A 14362-nucleotide genomic window follows, 5' to 3' on the forward strand; every position below is an offset into this window, starting at 1 on the left:
ATCTTTGGTGTGAGTGTTGTTTTCTTGAAGTATCGTTGTCTCTGAATGAATTTCAAAACAAGTTCTTCAGCGATCACTGAACATGCTCAGTGTATTGATCGCTGGAACTGAAATTACAGATACAGAAATACATCGAAAGGAAAAAGGGATTATCATCAAATCACTGAGAGAGAGGATCAACACATGTATTCTTTGACTTCCGGTTGCTGGAAAGCTTGACACCGGCTATGAAATGGCCAATTATTATAGTTGATGAAGCCCAAATTATTTTCTTCCAAAGACCACGAGGATATGTGTGTGTGTCTGTACGCAATTAATATTATCAAGAGATAGTGCAATAAACATTTGACTAGTGGCATATCATCTTTTCAATATGAATCCACGACTTAATGTTCTATATTACATGTCCTAGATATTGGATAGAATGACAAAAATCTTTTCTGTGATACATAGTCTAATCATTGATTTACACTCATTGCGAATTTATAATTCTTTGTGTTCGGCTTTAATTTCATAGATTTTGTTTTTTATCTCAATCTAGCACCCCCCACTTTACATGTAGCGTAAAATTCAACAATGTTTCATGGACAATCCCTATGGAATCGACCCTACTTACCACTGTTGCAATTTAGGTTGTAGTTCGAAGTAATAGGAAATTATTATTTCTTGCACTCGACATCCATCAAATTTTTGGCGCTGTTGCCGGGGATTGGCATCGATGATTGTTGTTAGTTTTATGCTTTATTTCTTGTTTATTTTTCTTTTTAGTCTTCAATTTTCATTTTTTTATAACCTAATCGTGTGCCTAATGCCAAGTTTTTTTTGGGGGGGGGGGGTTGGTTCAGAGGATCCTGACATAATTCGAAGAAATTGGAATGATCAATTCCATCGACCAAATTCCATTCAAGCATTTGGTTTACCTATGGAATGGAATTGAATTCCCACATTCTGTAACAACTCGTCCCACATGGATAGAAAGTGAGAATTGTTAGCTCTTATAAGTCCCAAGTAGTAGGTTATCAATAACTTCTACCATGATTTTAAGTTGGATTCAAAGTTATTGGGTCAGTCCATTGTTTTGGGCTTTGGGGGTGTTACAAATGGTATCAATGCCGATCCTTGTACCATCGGGATGGTGGGGAAAACCTCATCGGGTACGATGAGTCCTCAAGAGGGGGTGTTTTGTAACATCTTAGGCAAATCCCACAGACAAGGAGGAAGATTCTAGGCAAGACTGACGAGGACGTCAGGAGTTTAAGTGGGGGAGTTTGTAACAACTCGTCCCACATGGATAGAAAGTAAGAATTGTTAGCTCTTATAAGTCCAAAGTAGTGGGCTACCAATAACTTCCACCATGGTTTTTTAAGTTGGATTCGAAGTTATTGGGTCAGTCCATTGCTTTGGGGGTGTTACACATTCCACCATTCATTGATTTGGTCATTCCATCACAATTGAAATGGAACTCAATTACATTTCATCCTATTTTCTCAAAAGGACAAAATTATCTCCATCTTCCCTACTTGATCTGAACTACCGCCAACCACCACAATCTGAACCATTGTTGACCACGACCATTCTGAACCACCATAGAATACCACCATCAAGCACCGCTAAGCTGAACCACCGTTCTGAACCACCGCCGACCACTATCGATCTGAACATTAACTCCACCGACCACCACCATTTTGGACCAACGACGACCACCATCGATCTGAACCATCGCCGACCACCACCATTATGAACCACCGCTGACAACCACCGATTTTGATCACTATCAACCACCATCGATCTCACCCATTATCGACTGTCCACCGCTGACCATTGTCGGTCTGAAGCATTGTAGTTGGATTCTGATTTCAAAATTTTCAAAAAAGGTATTTTGGTCATTTATCAATATTTCATTCCAATTCCAAAGCTATATTTTGTGAACCAAACAGAAAAATTCAATTTCTTTAATAGATATCATTCCAATGTTCATCAACCAAATAGGTGGTCAATTTCCATTTTAATTCCTTCAAAGTCAAATTTCTTTGACATATTCATTCCATCCAAAGCATTATGCAAACCAAACTCCCAAAGTATATCTTATATTTATCATGGTATATCATTCATATGATTACGGGTCACGATACACCACCATGTGATGTGATCCAAAAAAGGTACGTCTCTCTTCCCTTGAATTAAAAGTTTCAGACCTAATCGATGTAGTGAAATAGATGATTGGTAGGAAGGTACAACAGGTGGGTATGTTTGGAATAAACATTCATCATGCTCCTCTGATTGACACATACCCAAATTCAACTACAAAACTGAGTCTACCTAAAGTCACGGACAATTTACATGCCCGAGCCAAGATTCTTTTAACTCGTACTCAATAACCTATTATCCGATATGGTAAGATTATCAAAATCCGAATGAATAACGGGTATAGATGGCAAGAAAAAACATTCCCTAGCTATGAACAGACAACACCGACAACAAACCACTTTTCTGAGAACTCAAGTTTGTCTCTTGAAGATATGGTCCGACTAGTAGCCTTTAACATGACTTTTTATTCATTTCAGTAGGAAACATTCAAGTTCCAAGAGGAGAAAAGGGTTCAAGTTCGGAGTCTGAAGAATCAGATTAGTACATATATATATATATATTCTCAAAGCCGGTCGGAAGCTCAAGATAAAGAGCTAGCATTGGTTGATAAGTGGAAAATAGAGACCTCCATCAAAGAAGATGATAAAGAAGTGATCTCAAGTGCATCTCGTTCACATATCGACGACACCTATGGAGAAGAGTTTGAATTTCGGAATCGGATGGTGGTGACTCATCATCCTACTTTTCATATGCCTTTTGTTGATCATATAGAGGAGGAGAAAGTATTTAAGAAAACCGGTAAAACCTTCACGAAACTCGAAAAATCAAAGTTTGATGACAAGAAGGTAAGCCTAGGAGATGAAAACACCTTTGTAGGTCGAAAAAGTGCGATATTGTGAGAGTGAAAAGAACCCATGCTTGGAAGCCCGATGGAATTCAAAGCACCCCAATACACAGTGAATAAGTATGTATGGGACAATGATTTTTTTATCTACGTGATAGAAGTTTGGCAAACATCTAGCCAAAAACGTAAAAGAAAGGCGCTACATGGGAGGCAATCCACGGGTTTTTAAATTTCTGCACTTTCTTTTGTTGGTCCCAGCCGAATCTACAAGAGTTTATCGATAATAGTTTGTAGAAGGGAGGGATGAATATAAACACACATCTTTCACTTTTAAAAAACTTATATTGATAAAGAAGATCAATACAAATTTTTACAGATTGTTTGCAGAAAAGATAAGATACAAAACTTATTTAAACAATAAAAAAAACACACAAATTACAAATAGGTAGAAGAAAAGACTTGCTACAAGAAATATGTTAAGAAGTATTGTGTTATTTTGTTACAGTGGAAGTCTTTCTCTTAGATAGAGAGTTAGAGGGAGGAGTATCTTCTTGCGTAAGATCTTCAAGGCAATGATGCTTGGATATGAGATTCAAAGGTCTAACTGAGAAGAGAGAACTACTCAGCTATTTACACTCATTGCATTAAATGCAATTCAGAAGGAACAAAGCATGTGGCAAGATTGGAGATGTGAGCTTGCCTTTGTTACAGATATATAGACTTTTGGCCATATATGAATAGTCATATTTCATAAAGTAGGTAAGAACGCTTGGAGACAATAGAGTGACTCTGTATAGTACTTTACTTTGAAAGGCATGGGTTTGTTCTTTTGTGCAGAAGGATAAGACAAAAACTAACCTTGTTCAACAAGATTCACTTGATCGCTGGAGGTCTTATCAGTGTTTGCTGAATCTTGCATAGATTTCACACTTGTGTGGACGAGCTTGTTATCACTGAAAACCATTTCAGATCAGGAACTTGCTAGTCTCTATGTTCAGCTTCTATCTTTGATATCGCTGAAGGATCTGTGGTGTGAGTTTTGTCTTCCTGAAAGATACTTGTCTCTGAACGAATGATAATACATGTTCAGTAATCACTGAATAGACTCAGTGATGATCGCTGAAGCTGAATACAGAGATAGTGCATTTCGATAGATAAAAGGGATCATCATCAAATCACTGAGAGAGAGAGAGAGAGAGGATCAACAATCTCCCCATATTTGATGATGACAAATAAACATAAAGAAAATTGCTTAAGGTACAACAGTAAGAAAAGATACTAGTAAAATACTTGTCTCTTTTAAATATTTGGGGATCTTTTTTAGTGATACAGTTTACTATGGAAATTTACTTTAATTGTAAAGGATTACAAGGAAAGAATAAACTTACACAATATTAATAATTGAATACTAAAATCATATTCACTGACTAGAAAGGTGTCAGCGAATGTAAGAAAAAAATAGAACTCATAAATACATGTCCCTTTTACTTTTTTCAGAAATCTTTTTTAGTGAACCAATCATTTGTTGAAATATTATAATGATTACAATTAGTTTTGGTAGACTTAAACCATAAAAGCTATACACTGAAAGAAAAGATAAGAAACACAAGATTTACAAGACTAAAAGGACTTCTAATGTAGATTACTGAAGTTGATGTAGTCAGGGACATCTTCTCCTAGCATCTTGCGTCTGAGCATTTCTTTTCGAATCTTGCTCCATCATCTCTTCAAATAGATCATTATTCAGCCAAGTTCTTCAATATTCTAAGTGATCTATAAGGCAGAGATGGAACTCGGATACTCGCTGAAACCTGTATTGACCATCATAGTCAATAAACATAAGTCCATATTCAGGATCCACATGCACTGTGTTGGGTATATAAGGACCCTTCTCAGCCAACGACAAGTTCAACATTGAGATATCTGGCATCTTTCGATCCTTGAGGAGTTCATCCACTGAGAATTTTGTTACGTGCTCGTTTTTGTGTGATGGTCCATATTCAGGTGCAGAAAGTTCTTTCTTCGAGAGGGATTCTTTGGCAGAAGAGGAAACCTCGATGATCTTCGACACCTTGTTGAATAATTTATTCAGAACTTCTTCAATATAAGGCTTGTGCTTAGATTTGAATTTATGGATAGCCTGTAGAATCTCGAGCTATTCGTAGAAGCCATATTGACTGAGGAAAGAGGAATACTCAGTGATTGCATGTTTGTTCTCTAAAAAAATTACCATTGAAACTAGCTGAGCACCATCTTTCACACGACCACTGATAGTGACGTTTGTGATTTTGTGTGGGCTCATCCTTGTTTCGATCCTTTCTCTGCACCAGTTAAAATCACGATCAGCTTCAGCACTCATTGACGTTCACGTTTAGCTTCTGCTAACAGTTAGGCTTGAGCATTGAACGAATCTTTCCTTGTTGATCCTCTATCTCATTGATTTCATGATGATCCCTTTTACTTTACGAAGTATAGTATTTTTGTCATTCAGTTTTAGCGATCATCATTGAGTCTGTTCAATGATCTGGACATGTATTGTAACTCGTTCAGATATCTTTATACTTCAAGAAGACAAAACTCACATCAAAGAACCTTCAACAATGTCGAAGACAAAAACTTAATATTAGAGACCATCATGTTCCTGATCTGAAGCGGCATTCAGTGATTACAAGTTCGTCTAATTATATGTGAATTCTGCACAAGTTTCAACGAATGCTGAAGAGACCCGCCAGTGTCATCCCAACATTTAACAATCAAATGAATCTTGCCTTGCACGATTGTATATTTCTTGTCCTCTTTCACACATAGAACAATCCCATACCTTTTATAGAGTATAGTACAGTACGGAGCCACTTCGTTGACTCTATTATGCTTACCTACTTTATGAAAAGAGGATTGTTCATAGACAACCAAAAGGATTGTTTATTGTAGCAAAGGGAAAGCTTTCCTCCAAAAGCTTGACACGTGTTATGTACCTTCTAAATTGCATTAAATGCAATGGGTATAAATAGTTAAGTGCTCTCTACTCAATTATAACTTTTTAACTTCTTCATCTCTAAGAAACTTACCCAAGAAGATACTTCCCTCTCTCTACTGTCATCTTAAGAGAAAGAACCACATAGAAGAAGTGATAATTGAGTAGCAAATCTTTTCATTTTGCTATCTTGTAATTGTGTGAACCTTAGATTGTTTACAAAGGTTTCTTTACCTTATCTCTTTCGCAAACAATCTGTAAAATTTGTATTGATCCTTCTTTATCAATATATAATTTTAAAAGTGAAAGTTTATGTGTTTGTATTCACCCCCCACCCTTCTACAAACTGATACCTATAACTCTTGTAGATCCGGCTGGGACCAAGTGGTATCAAAGCAACGTTTGCTTTTTGTGTTGTTTTGTTGTTTTATTAGTATTTTATTATATTTTCTTCTCTAGATAATCTATTCCTTTACAAATGCTTTACAAAACACCAGCACTTACTTTCACGATAATGGCTTTCGTGTCAAACCTCCACGTTTCATTAGAGACAACTTTAGTCTCTAGAAGACTAGGATGTCTTTATTCTTGGAAGGTGTGGATCATGAAGTTCCATACTATATAGAAAATGGACCTTATGTTTCATATGTTATCTCTACAGCAGTTCCTGCAACTACTACGACTATCGCGATTCCTGAACGGAAGATTCTGAAGCTCCCTCATCAATGGAGTGATGAAGACAAGAAGAAGATGACCTTAGACACTCGTGCGAGGTCTATAATAGGCATCTCTCTTCCTGACGAGGTATATCACTCAGTGATGAAGCTCAAAACCTCTAAATCTATGTGGGACAATCTATGTGTTCAATATGAAGGTACTAATGAAGTACAAGAGTCGAGGAAGATAAATTTAGTAATACAATATGAAAGATTTCTTTGTGGAAAGATTGGAACTTTGTCTGAAGTACATCAACGTTTTATTTGTTTTCTTATCGATTTAAGGACAATTGGAAGAGAATATTTCAACTCTGAGACTCTGACAAAGTTTCTTGAATGCTTGCCAAAATCATGGTATCAATATACCATATGTTTTAAGATGTTCAAGGACATGTCCACTCTCTCTCTTAGTACCCTTTATGGGATATTGCTTAATCATGTGCAATCCCATCAATTGAAGAAGAATCTTCTTAAAAATTCTAGAGAAATGAAAATCTCTCCCTTAGATTAATCTCTTAAAGTCCTTTAGTTGATTCTTCTTTTTCTTCTATTCCTTCTAATTCTTCAGTTACTGTCACTGGGCTAGATCCGTCTAACGCAGAGGGCTTGTTAAATGCTGATCTATCAGAGCTTGAAGAGTCAATTGCCCTTCTTACTAAATCTTTTAGAAGGTTTGCCAGAAAAGTAATTACCGCAGATCTCCATCACTGACCCTACTTGAAAATCCAAATTCAATTCCAATTGACAAGGCTTCAGCGATCTACTACAACTGCCAACGCAAAATTCACTTTGCTAGTAAATGTAGGTCCAAGAAGACTGCAATGCCATCTTCTAAACCCCCATCCTTCTTCAGATCTAAAGATGAAAAATACTTTAAGTTGAAGGAAAAGTATAAGAAGATGAAGAACTCTCAGCAAAAAATACAAAGGTCTTGTTGCTGAAGAACATGACTGGGCTGATTCTTCTGAAGAATCATCCTCTGACGAGGAAGATGCGGCCTATCTTTGTCTAATGGACAAGGATGTGAAAGATGAACCATCAGAGACATGATCCTCCAATGATCCCTAGTCAACTACTCCTACTTAGGTATGTTCCCTGAAAGAACCCTCTTATTCTACCTCTAATAGCCTATCTGCACTACACGCTGACGATTGATCTTTACAATTCCCTAAATGGCAAATCCAAAGCTGAAAAGATTAATCTTGATCTTCAAAAATAATTAGAGAGATGTCATTCTAAGATCAAAGAGTTAACTAATACTGAATAAAATTTTAAGGATTAGGTCATTGTAAACCAAACCGTAAGCATCAAATGTGAGCAGGCTATCGCTAAGCGTGAGTGAGTTATTGTTGAACTCAAGGCTGAGAAGGCTACCATTGAAGGGTAATGTAAAGCCTCCATCAAGTCTTATGAGACCATCAATGCTCAGATCTCTGCCAAGATAAAAATTGGTCTAGGATTCTCCTATGATCAAGAAGAATGTATCACTGACAGGTCCATGCTTAAGTTTGGAACCTTTGTCTATTTCATTCCTAATATCTTTTCTTTTCAGTACTCTTCCACTGAGACTCATCTTCAAAGAACTCCCTCGAGTTCTGGATGCAATGCCAAAGGTAAATCCATTGTCATTGCTCTTCTTCCCAAGAAGGCCAACAAGTCTAATAGATCCAGATCTAAACCTTCAACTTGTAAACCTTCTTCTTCAGAGACCAAGGTATTTGAACCTTCTCAGAAACCTAAGCCAAAGCTGAAAGTGAATCTCTAACCCTTGGCTTCCAAACCCTCAGTTGTTACCCCTCGAACAAACGAAAAGGGAATCCTTGGAGATTGTCCCTCTTGTACTCTCTCAGACCCTTCTGGCCCTGAAGCTACTTTCAGCTACAGGAAGTGTAGACACTGTGGTGAAACTACACATATTGCCAACAAGTGTCCTTCAGCTACCAAATCTGGTCCACCAGCTAAGTTAAAGAAAGTAGCCGAGGCTGAAAAATCAACCAAGGCGAAATCTCCCACCAAAGTTGTAAAAACAATTACGGTGAAGGATCCCACTAAAGCCTCTTCTTCAGGATTAGTGAAGACACCTGTTGACTCTGAGTCTTCAGCGTCAGTAGATGTCGACTTTAACTACGTTGGACCTATTGAGAAATGGGTACCAAAGAAAATTTAATCTGTTTTCTTTTGTAGGAAGTCAAAGGCATTTGGTATCTTGATAGTGGATGCTCAAGACATATGATTAGATACAAATCCCTGCTAAATGACTACAAGAACGAAAGAGACCCTTCCGTGACCTTTGGAGGAAACGAAAAAGGATATACCAAGGGCATTGGTATATTAACCAATGGTGCAACCACCTTCAAGCGTGTTGCATATGTTAAAGGACTGAAGCACAATCTTCTTAGCATCAGTCAGTTGTGTGATAAAGATTTCACAGTGAAATTCTCAAAGAGTTCATGTTATGTTTTTGACAAAATTGACAAGTTTGCTCTTGTAGGTTCTCGTCTAGAGAATGTGTATGTCATCAACATGGATTATCCCTTCACTAAGAAAAGTTGTTTTCTCTCTAGAGCCTCTTCAGATATCAACTGGCTATGACATAAATGGCTCTCTCATCTCAACTTCAAGACGCTGAATGAGCTGTCTCTAAAGGATCTTGTCACTGGCCTTCCTCAACATTCCTTTGCAAAGGAATCTCTTTGCTCAACATGTGAAAATGGAAAGTAGTCAAAGGCTAGCTTCAAATCTAAGCAAGTCTCTTCAGTGACGTCTTCTCTTCAGCTTTTGCACATGGATTTATTTGGTCCAGTCAACGTGCAATCTATTGCTGAAACTAAATACACACTTGTCATTGATGAGTATTCCAAGTACACTTGGGTCTTCTCAGATTTAAGAGTCATGCACCTGAAGAAACCATCTCGTTCATCAAACACATAAAAGTACTAAACAACATCAGAGTATAATCTATTAGGAGTGATTATGGCACTGAATTCAAAAATAGTACCATTGATGACTTCTTTATGAACAAGAGAATCTCACACAACTTCTCAAATTTGAGAGCTCTACAATAGAACAGGATTGCTAAAAGAAGAAATCGAACAATCATTGAGGTTGCTCGATCAATGCTCAACGAATCTCATCTCCCTACTCAATTATGAGCTGAAGCTGTCAGTACTGCTTGTTTTACTCAGAATCGGTCGTTGATCGTCAAGAGGACAACTTACTAACTCTTCCATAGTAGAAAGCCTTCTATTAGATTTCTTCACATATTTGGTTGTATTTGTTACATTCTTAATAATAGATACCAACTTGGAAAGTTCAATCCCAAAGATGATGAACGAATCTTCCTTGGATATTCTTCAGTATCCAAATCCTTTAGAGTATTCAACAAAAGAACACAGACTATAGAAGAATCTATCCATATCACCTTTGATGATACTCAATCAGCTAACTGAAACCCATCTTTGAAGATGATGAAGAGTTAGACAATTGGATGATATCTCATTATGGACAATCTGAAGCTTTCTTCAGCAATCAACCAAGCGTTGATCCTCAAGAAGCTGACGAAGATCCAATTATCATTCCAGATGTGACTAATAACGAAGTTGAATCCTCTTCAGGGACAACTGTTTTCCCATTGGTCACTTGCCTCCTTCTACTTCAAACACTGACCCTTTAGTCGCTGAAAATCTTTCAGTTTCCGAACCTCTATAAGTTGTTGAATCGCTTAATGAGGCTCCTTTAGCAATTCAACCTATTGTTGAAGAATCTATTAATGAAGCCTCATCTTCTATGCCTGAGCTTCCAATCTCATATGATAATCCTCTACCAACTCAGCGATGGACGAAAGATCATCCAATACATCAAATTCTTGGTGATCTAAGTGCAGGTATTCAAATACAACGTGGTCTAGGTAATATTTATCTCTTTGACAATTTTCTTTCTTTAGTTGAGCTCAAGAAGATCAATGAGGCTATCACTGACCTTAGTTGGGTCAATGCTATGCAAGAGGAACTTATTGAGTTTGATAGGAACTAAGTCTGGTACCTTGTCCCGCGTCCATCTAAGAAAACAGTGATAGGCACCAAGTGGGTTTATTGCAATAAGTTAGATGAACAGGGAATTGTGACCTGAAACAAGGTTCGTCTTGTTGCTCAGGGTTACATGTAAGAAGAAGGGATCAACTATGATGAAACTTTTGCACCATTGGCTAGACTCAAAGTTATTCGACTCTTTCTAGCCTTTGCTGCCCATAGAGACTTCAAAGTCTTTCAAATGGTTGTAAAGAGTGCTTTTGTAAATGGAAATATTCAGGAGGAAGTTTATGTTGAACAACCTCAAGGGTTTCTTGGCTCCAAGTATCCAAATCATGTTTATAGATTGGATAAAGATCTTTATGGGTTAAAACAGGCCCCTCGTGCCTGGTATGATACCCTCTCCTCATTTCTCATCTATAATAAATTCGTTTGTGGAAAGTTTGACCATACCTTGTTTCTTAGGAAAGTTAAAGGTCACATCATTCTAGCCCAAATTTATGTTGATGATATAATTTTTGGCTCCACTAATCCCTCTTTATGTTTTCAGTTCGTTGAATGCATGAATAAAAAGTACCAGATGAGCATGATGGGAGAACTAACCTACTTTCTTGGTTTTCAGATTAAACAATCAAATAAAGGTATCTTTATCAATCAAAGTAAGTATTTCATGGACATGTTGAATAAGTTTCATCTAACCACTAGCTCATCTATGAAGACTCCAATGGCACATTCTCTCTCGCTGAACAAGGATCCAAATGAAAAGCATGTAAATGTTTTCGTTTATAGAGGAATGATCGACTATCTACTGTATCTCACAGCAAGTCATCCAAATATTATGCAATCTACTTGTTTGTGTGCACGATATCAATCTGAACCTAAGGAATCTCATCTGATTGTTGTAAAACGCATCTTCAGATATATGAAGGGAACTCCAAATCTGGACTTTTGGTATCCAAGGACTCAGGTTTTGACTTTATTGGTTATTCGGATAGTGATTTTGCAGGTTGCAAAATTGATAGGAAAAGCACCACTGGAGGCTGTCAACTTGTAGGTGGAAATTTGGTGAGTAAAACAAGTAAGAAGCAAAACTCAGTGTCTACATCAACTACTGAAGCTGAATATGTTGCTGCTGGAAGCTGTTATGCTCAAATCTTATGGATGAAAAACTAGCTCAGCGACTATGATCTTCATCTCTCAAAGATCCCTCTCTATTGAGATAGCACCAGTGCTATTGCTATTGCAAACAACCTTGTTCTTCACTCCAAGATCAAACATATTGAGATCAGATATCATTTTATCTGAGATCATGTTATGAATGATAATAGTGAACTTCACTTTGTACCTACTAAGTACCAACTCATTGACCTTTTTACAAAGCCTATTGATGAGACAAGATTTAACATCTTGATCAGCGAACTTGAAATGTTGAACGATAAGGATTAATTCCTCCAACTCTAAGCAATACTCAATAATACATAAGTGAAATGATTCAGTGTTCTCACTCTATCACTGAATTCTTGAGTAAATGCATCTCTCTCTAAGGTATATATACTTATCTTCTTTTCTAAACCTTAAAACTATCACTAAATCTTTCCATATTCAACGATCAAACTGTTTTAAAAGAATTGTTCTAGTGTTTCTTTCTATCACTAAATCTTTTAAATAAGTATATCTCTAAGTTATACTTGACTTTTCTTAAAACAAATCATCGTTGACTCTTTTCTTACTCAGTGATATGTTTTAAAAGTGAAATTTCCTCAGTGATTATCTCTATCACTGAACCTTTCAAACAAATATCTTATTTCTAAAGATATATTCTTTTCTTAAAACCATCACTGAATCTTTTCTATTCAGTGATCCGTATGTTAAAGAATGAAACGTTTAACCGCTTTTTTTCCTTATCGAGTAGTTGTTTAAAAGAAAATGATAATGAACAGTCAAATTCCTTATGATGTCATTAATTCTTTTTATTTAAAAATGGTTTTGAGATGTGCACGTCCCTCTGACACACGCAACCCATTAGTATTCCATCCAATCGAGAATGAGGACGTGCAAACCCTTTCATCATGGCACATCTTTTCAAGAGTCGTTTTTCCCTCTCTCCTCTTTTTTCTCTCTCCTCCTACCTATAAATACGTAAGACAACCTCTCCTATTTTTCTTTACGCTTACAAAATCTCTCGAACAAACTTTTGCTCTCAAGATATTCTGCAAAGCAAGAACCAAGAACTTTCAAAAACCTTCAACCGTTTATACCTTCTTCAAGAACTTAAGGTTGATAAATTTCTTTTGGTTTGAACTGTTCTTGTCCTTCTATGAAACTTTGTTGGACATTAAGAACTTGTTCTCTTAAATAACGAACAAACAAAATGATGATTCATTATAATATTTGATCATAATCTAAGTTTCAATACACCTAATCATCTTGGAAAACCCTAATATTATTCTGTATTTTTCAGAAGAAGTTTTTCTTTCAAAACTTAAAGAATAACATTCTAACAAACCCTTGCATTATCTTCTTTTTATCTCCATTATAAACAGAAATGGCAGCCAATAATGTAAACTTCACTGTCGATGAAGTGTCCTTCAAGCCAAACAACCATATTGGCCTTCTAGACATCATAATCAACAAACTCCACTTCGAGGATGCGGCCAACTTCCTAAGGAACTCTCCTATCGACCATGCACTAACCTTTAAACCTACTATGGTCAGAGAATTCCTTTAGCAGTTTTGGTTCACTGCTTATGTGAAACAAGAGACTGACAAAACTGGAAACCAGGTGGAGAAAATCTCATTTACCTTTAAAAGGATGACTGTCAGTTTTGGTATTCCAACTCTGAGGACGACCCTTCAACTGTCAAAGGGTCCCTACATAGTGAACCCTCGACCAAAGGTATCATCACTTGCCTTAATGATATTGGCAACAAATGGCCATCCAATTCTTGGACTCCAGTGAACCCCTCAAATCGCTGTCGAAGATTGAGAAGAACCTCATTTCTGCGGTATGGAAATTCTTGTTCTTCCATTTCATATATTGTATGGGAGGAAAGACAGGTGGCCAAGATCAGTCCTCAAGGGTGTCTCTCAACATTGACATCTCTGTTATACACCAAATGAAGACCAACTATACTGGTGTGATTTTGAAGACCTGACGCTAAATCTGAACAAACACCAGTCAGAAAAGGTGGTGCCCTACACTAGATTCCTATGCATGGTATTTGCCAAGATTTTTGGCAACAAATACTCCACAGAAGGAAACATGCCTATTTGCAGGTTTGGGTCGAGAATCTTATACCACAAGTCTAAACCTGTATATATTGGTTTGTTTGCCCCCATGCTTGCCATCGCCCATGGCACAGGTATGTCCTCCACCCCATCTTCTCTTCCATAGGTGGTCAGGATTGAGGCAAACCCTCATCAATCTATCCCAACCACCACTACCATATCCTCTAAGAGGACCTCTTCTCAAGCCCATCTTGGTCCTTCTTTAAAGGCCAAGAAAGCCAAAAAAAAGGGAATCCAAATCGCTGACTGTTACCTTCCAATAGGTTTCAGTCATTGAAACAATCCTTATCCCTGAGGCGCTCTCTCTTCTAACCCCACCAATATCTTAAGTGGTTTCCATAGACAATGTTATACAAGTGGCTACTTACCCAACCGCCTCAATGACCCAAATCACTGAATGTGTGAATATCAGCACTGCCACTGC

This window comes from Cynara cardunculus (genome assembly GCF_001531365.2).
Source record: "Cynara cardunculus var. scolymus isolate 2C chromosome LG 12, CcrdV1, whole genome shotgun sequence".
NCBI lineage: Eukaryota > Viridiplantae > Streptophyta > Magnoliopsida > Asterales > Asteraceae > Cynara > Cynara cardunculus.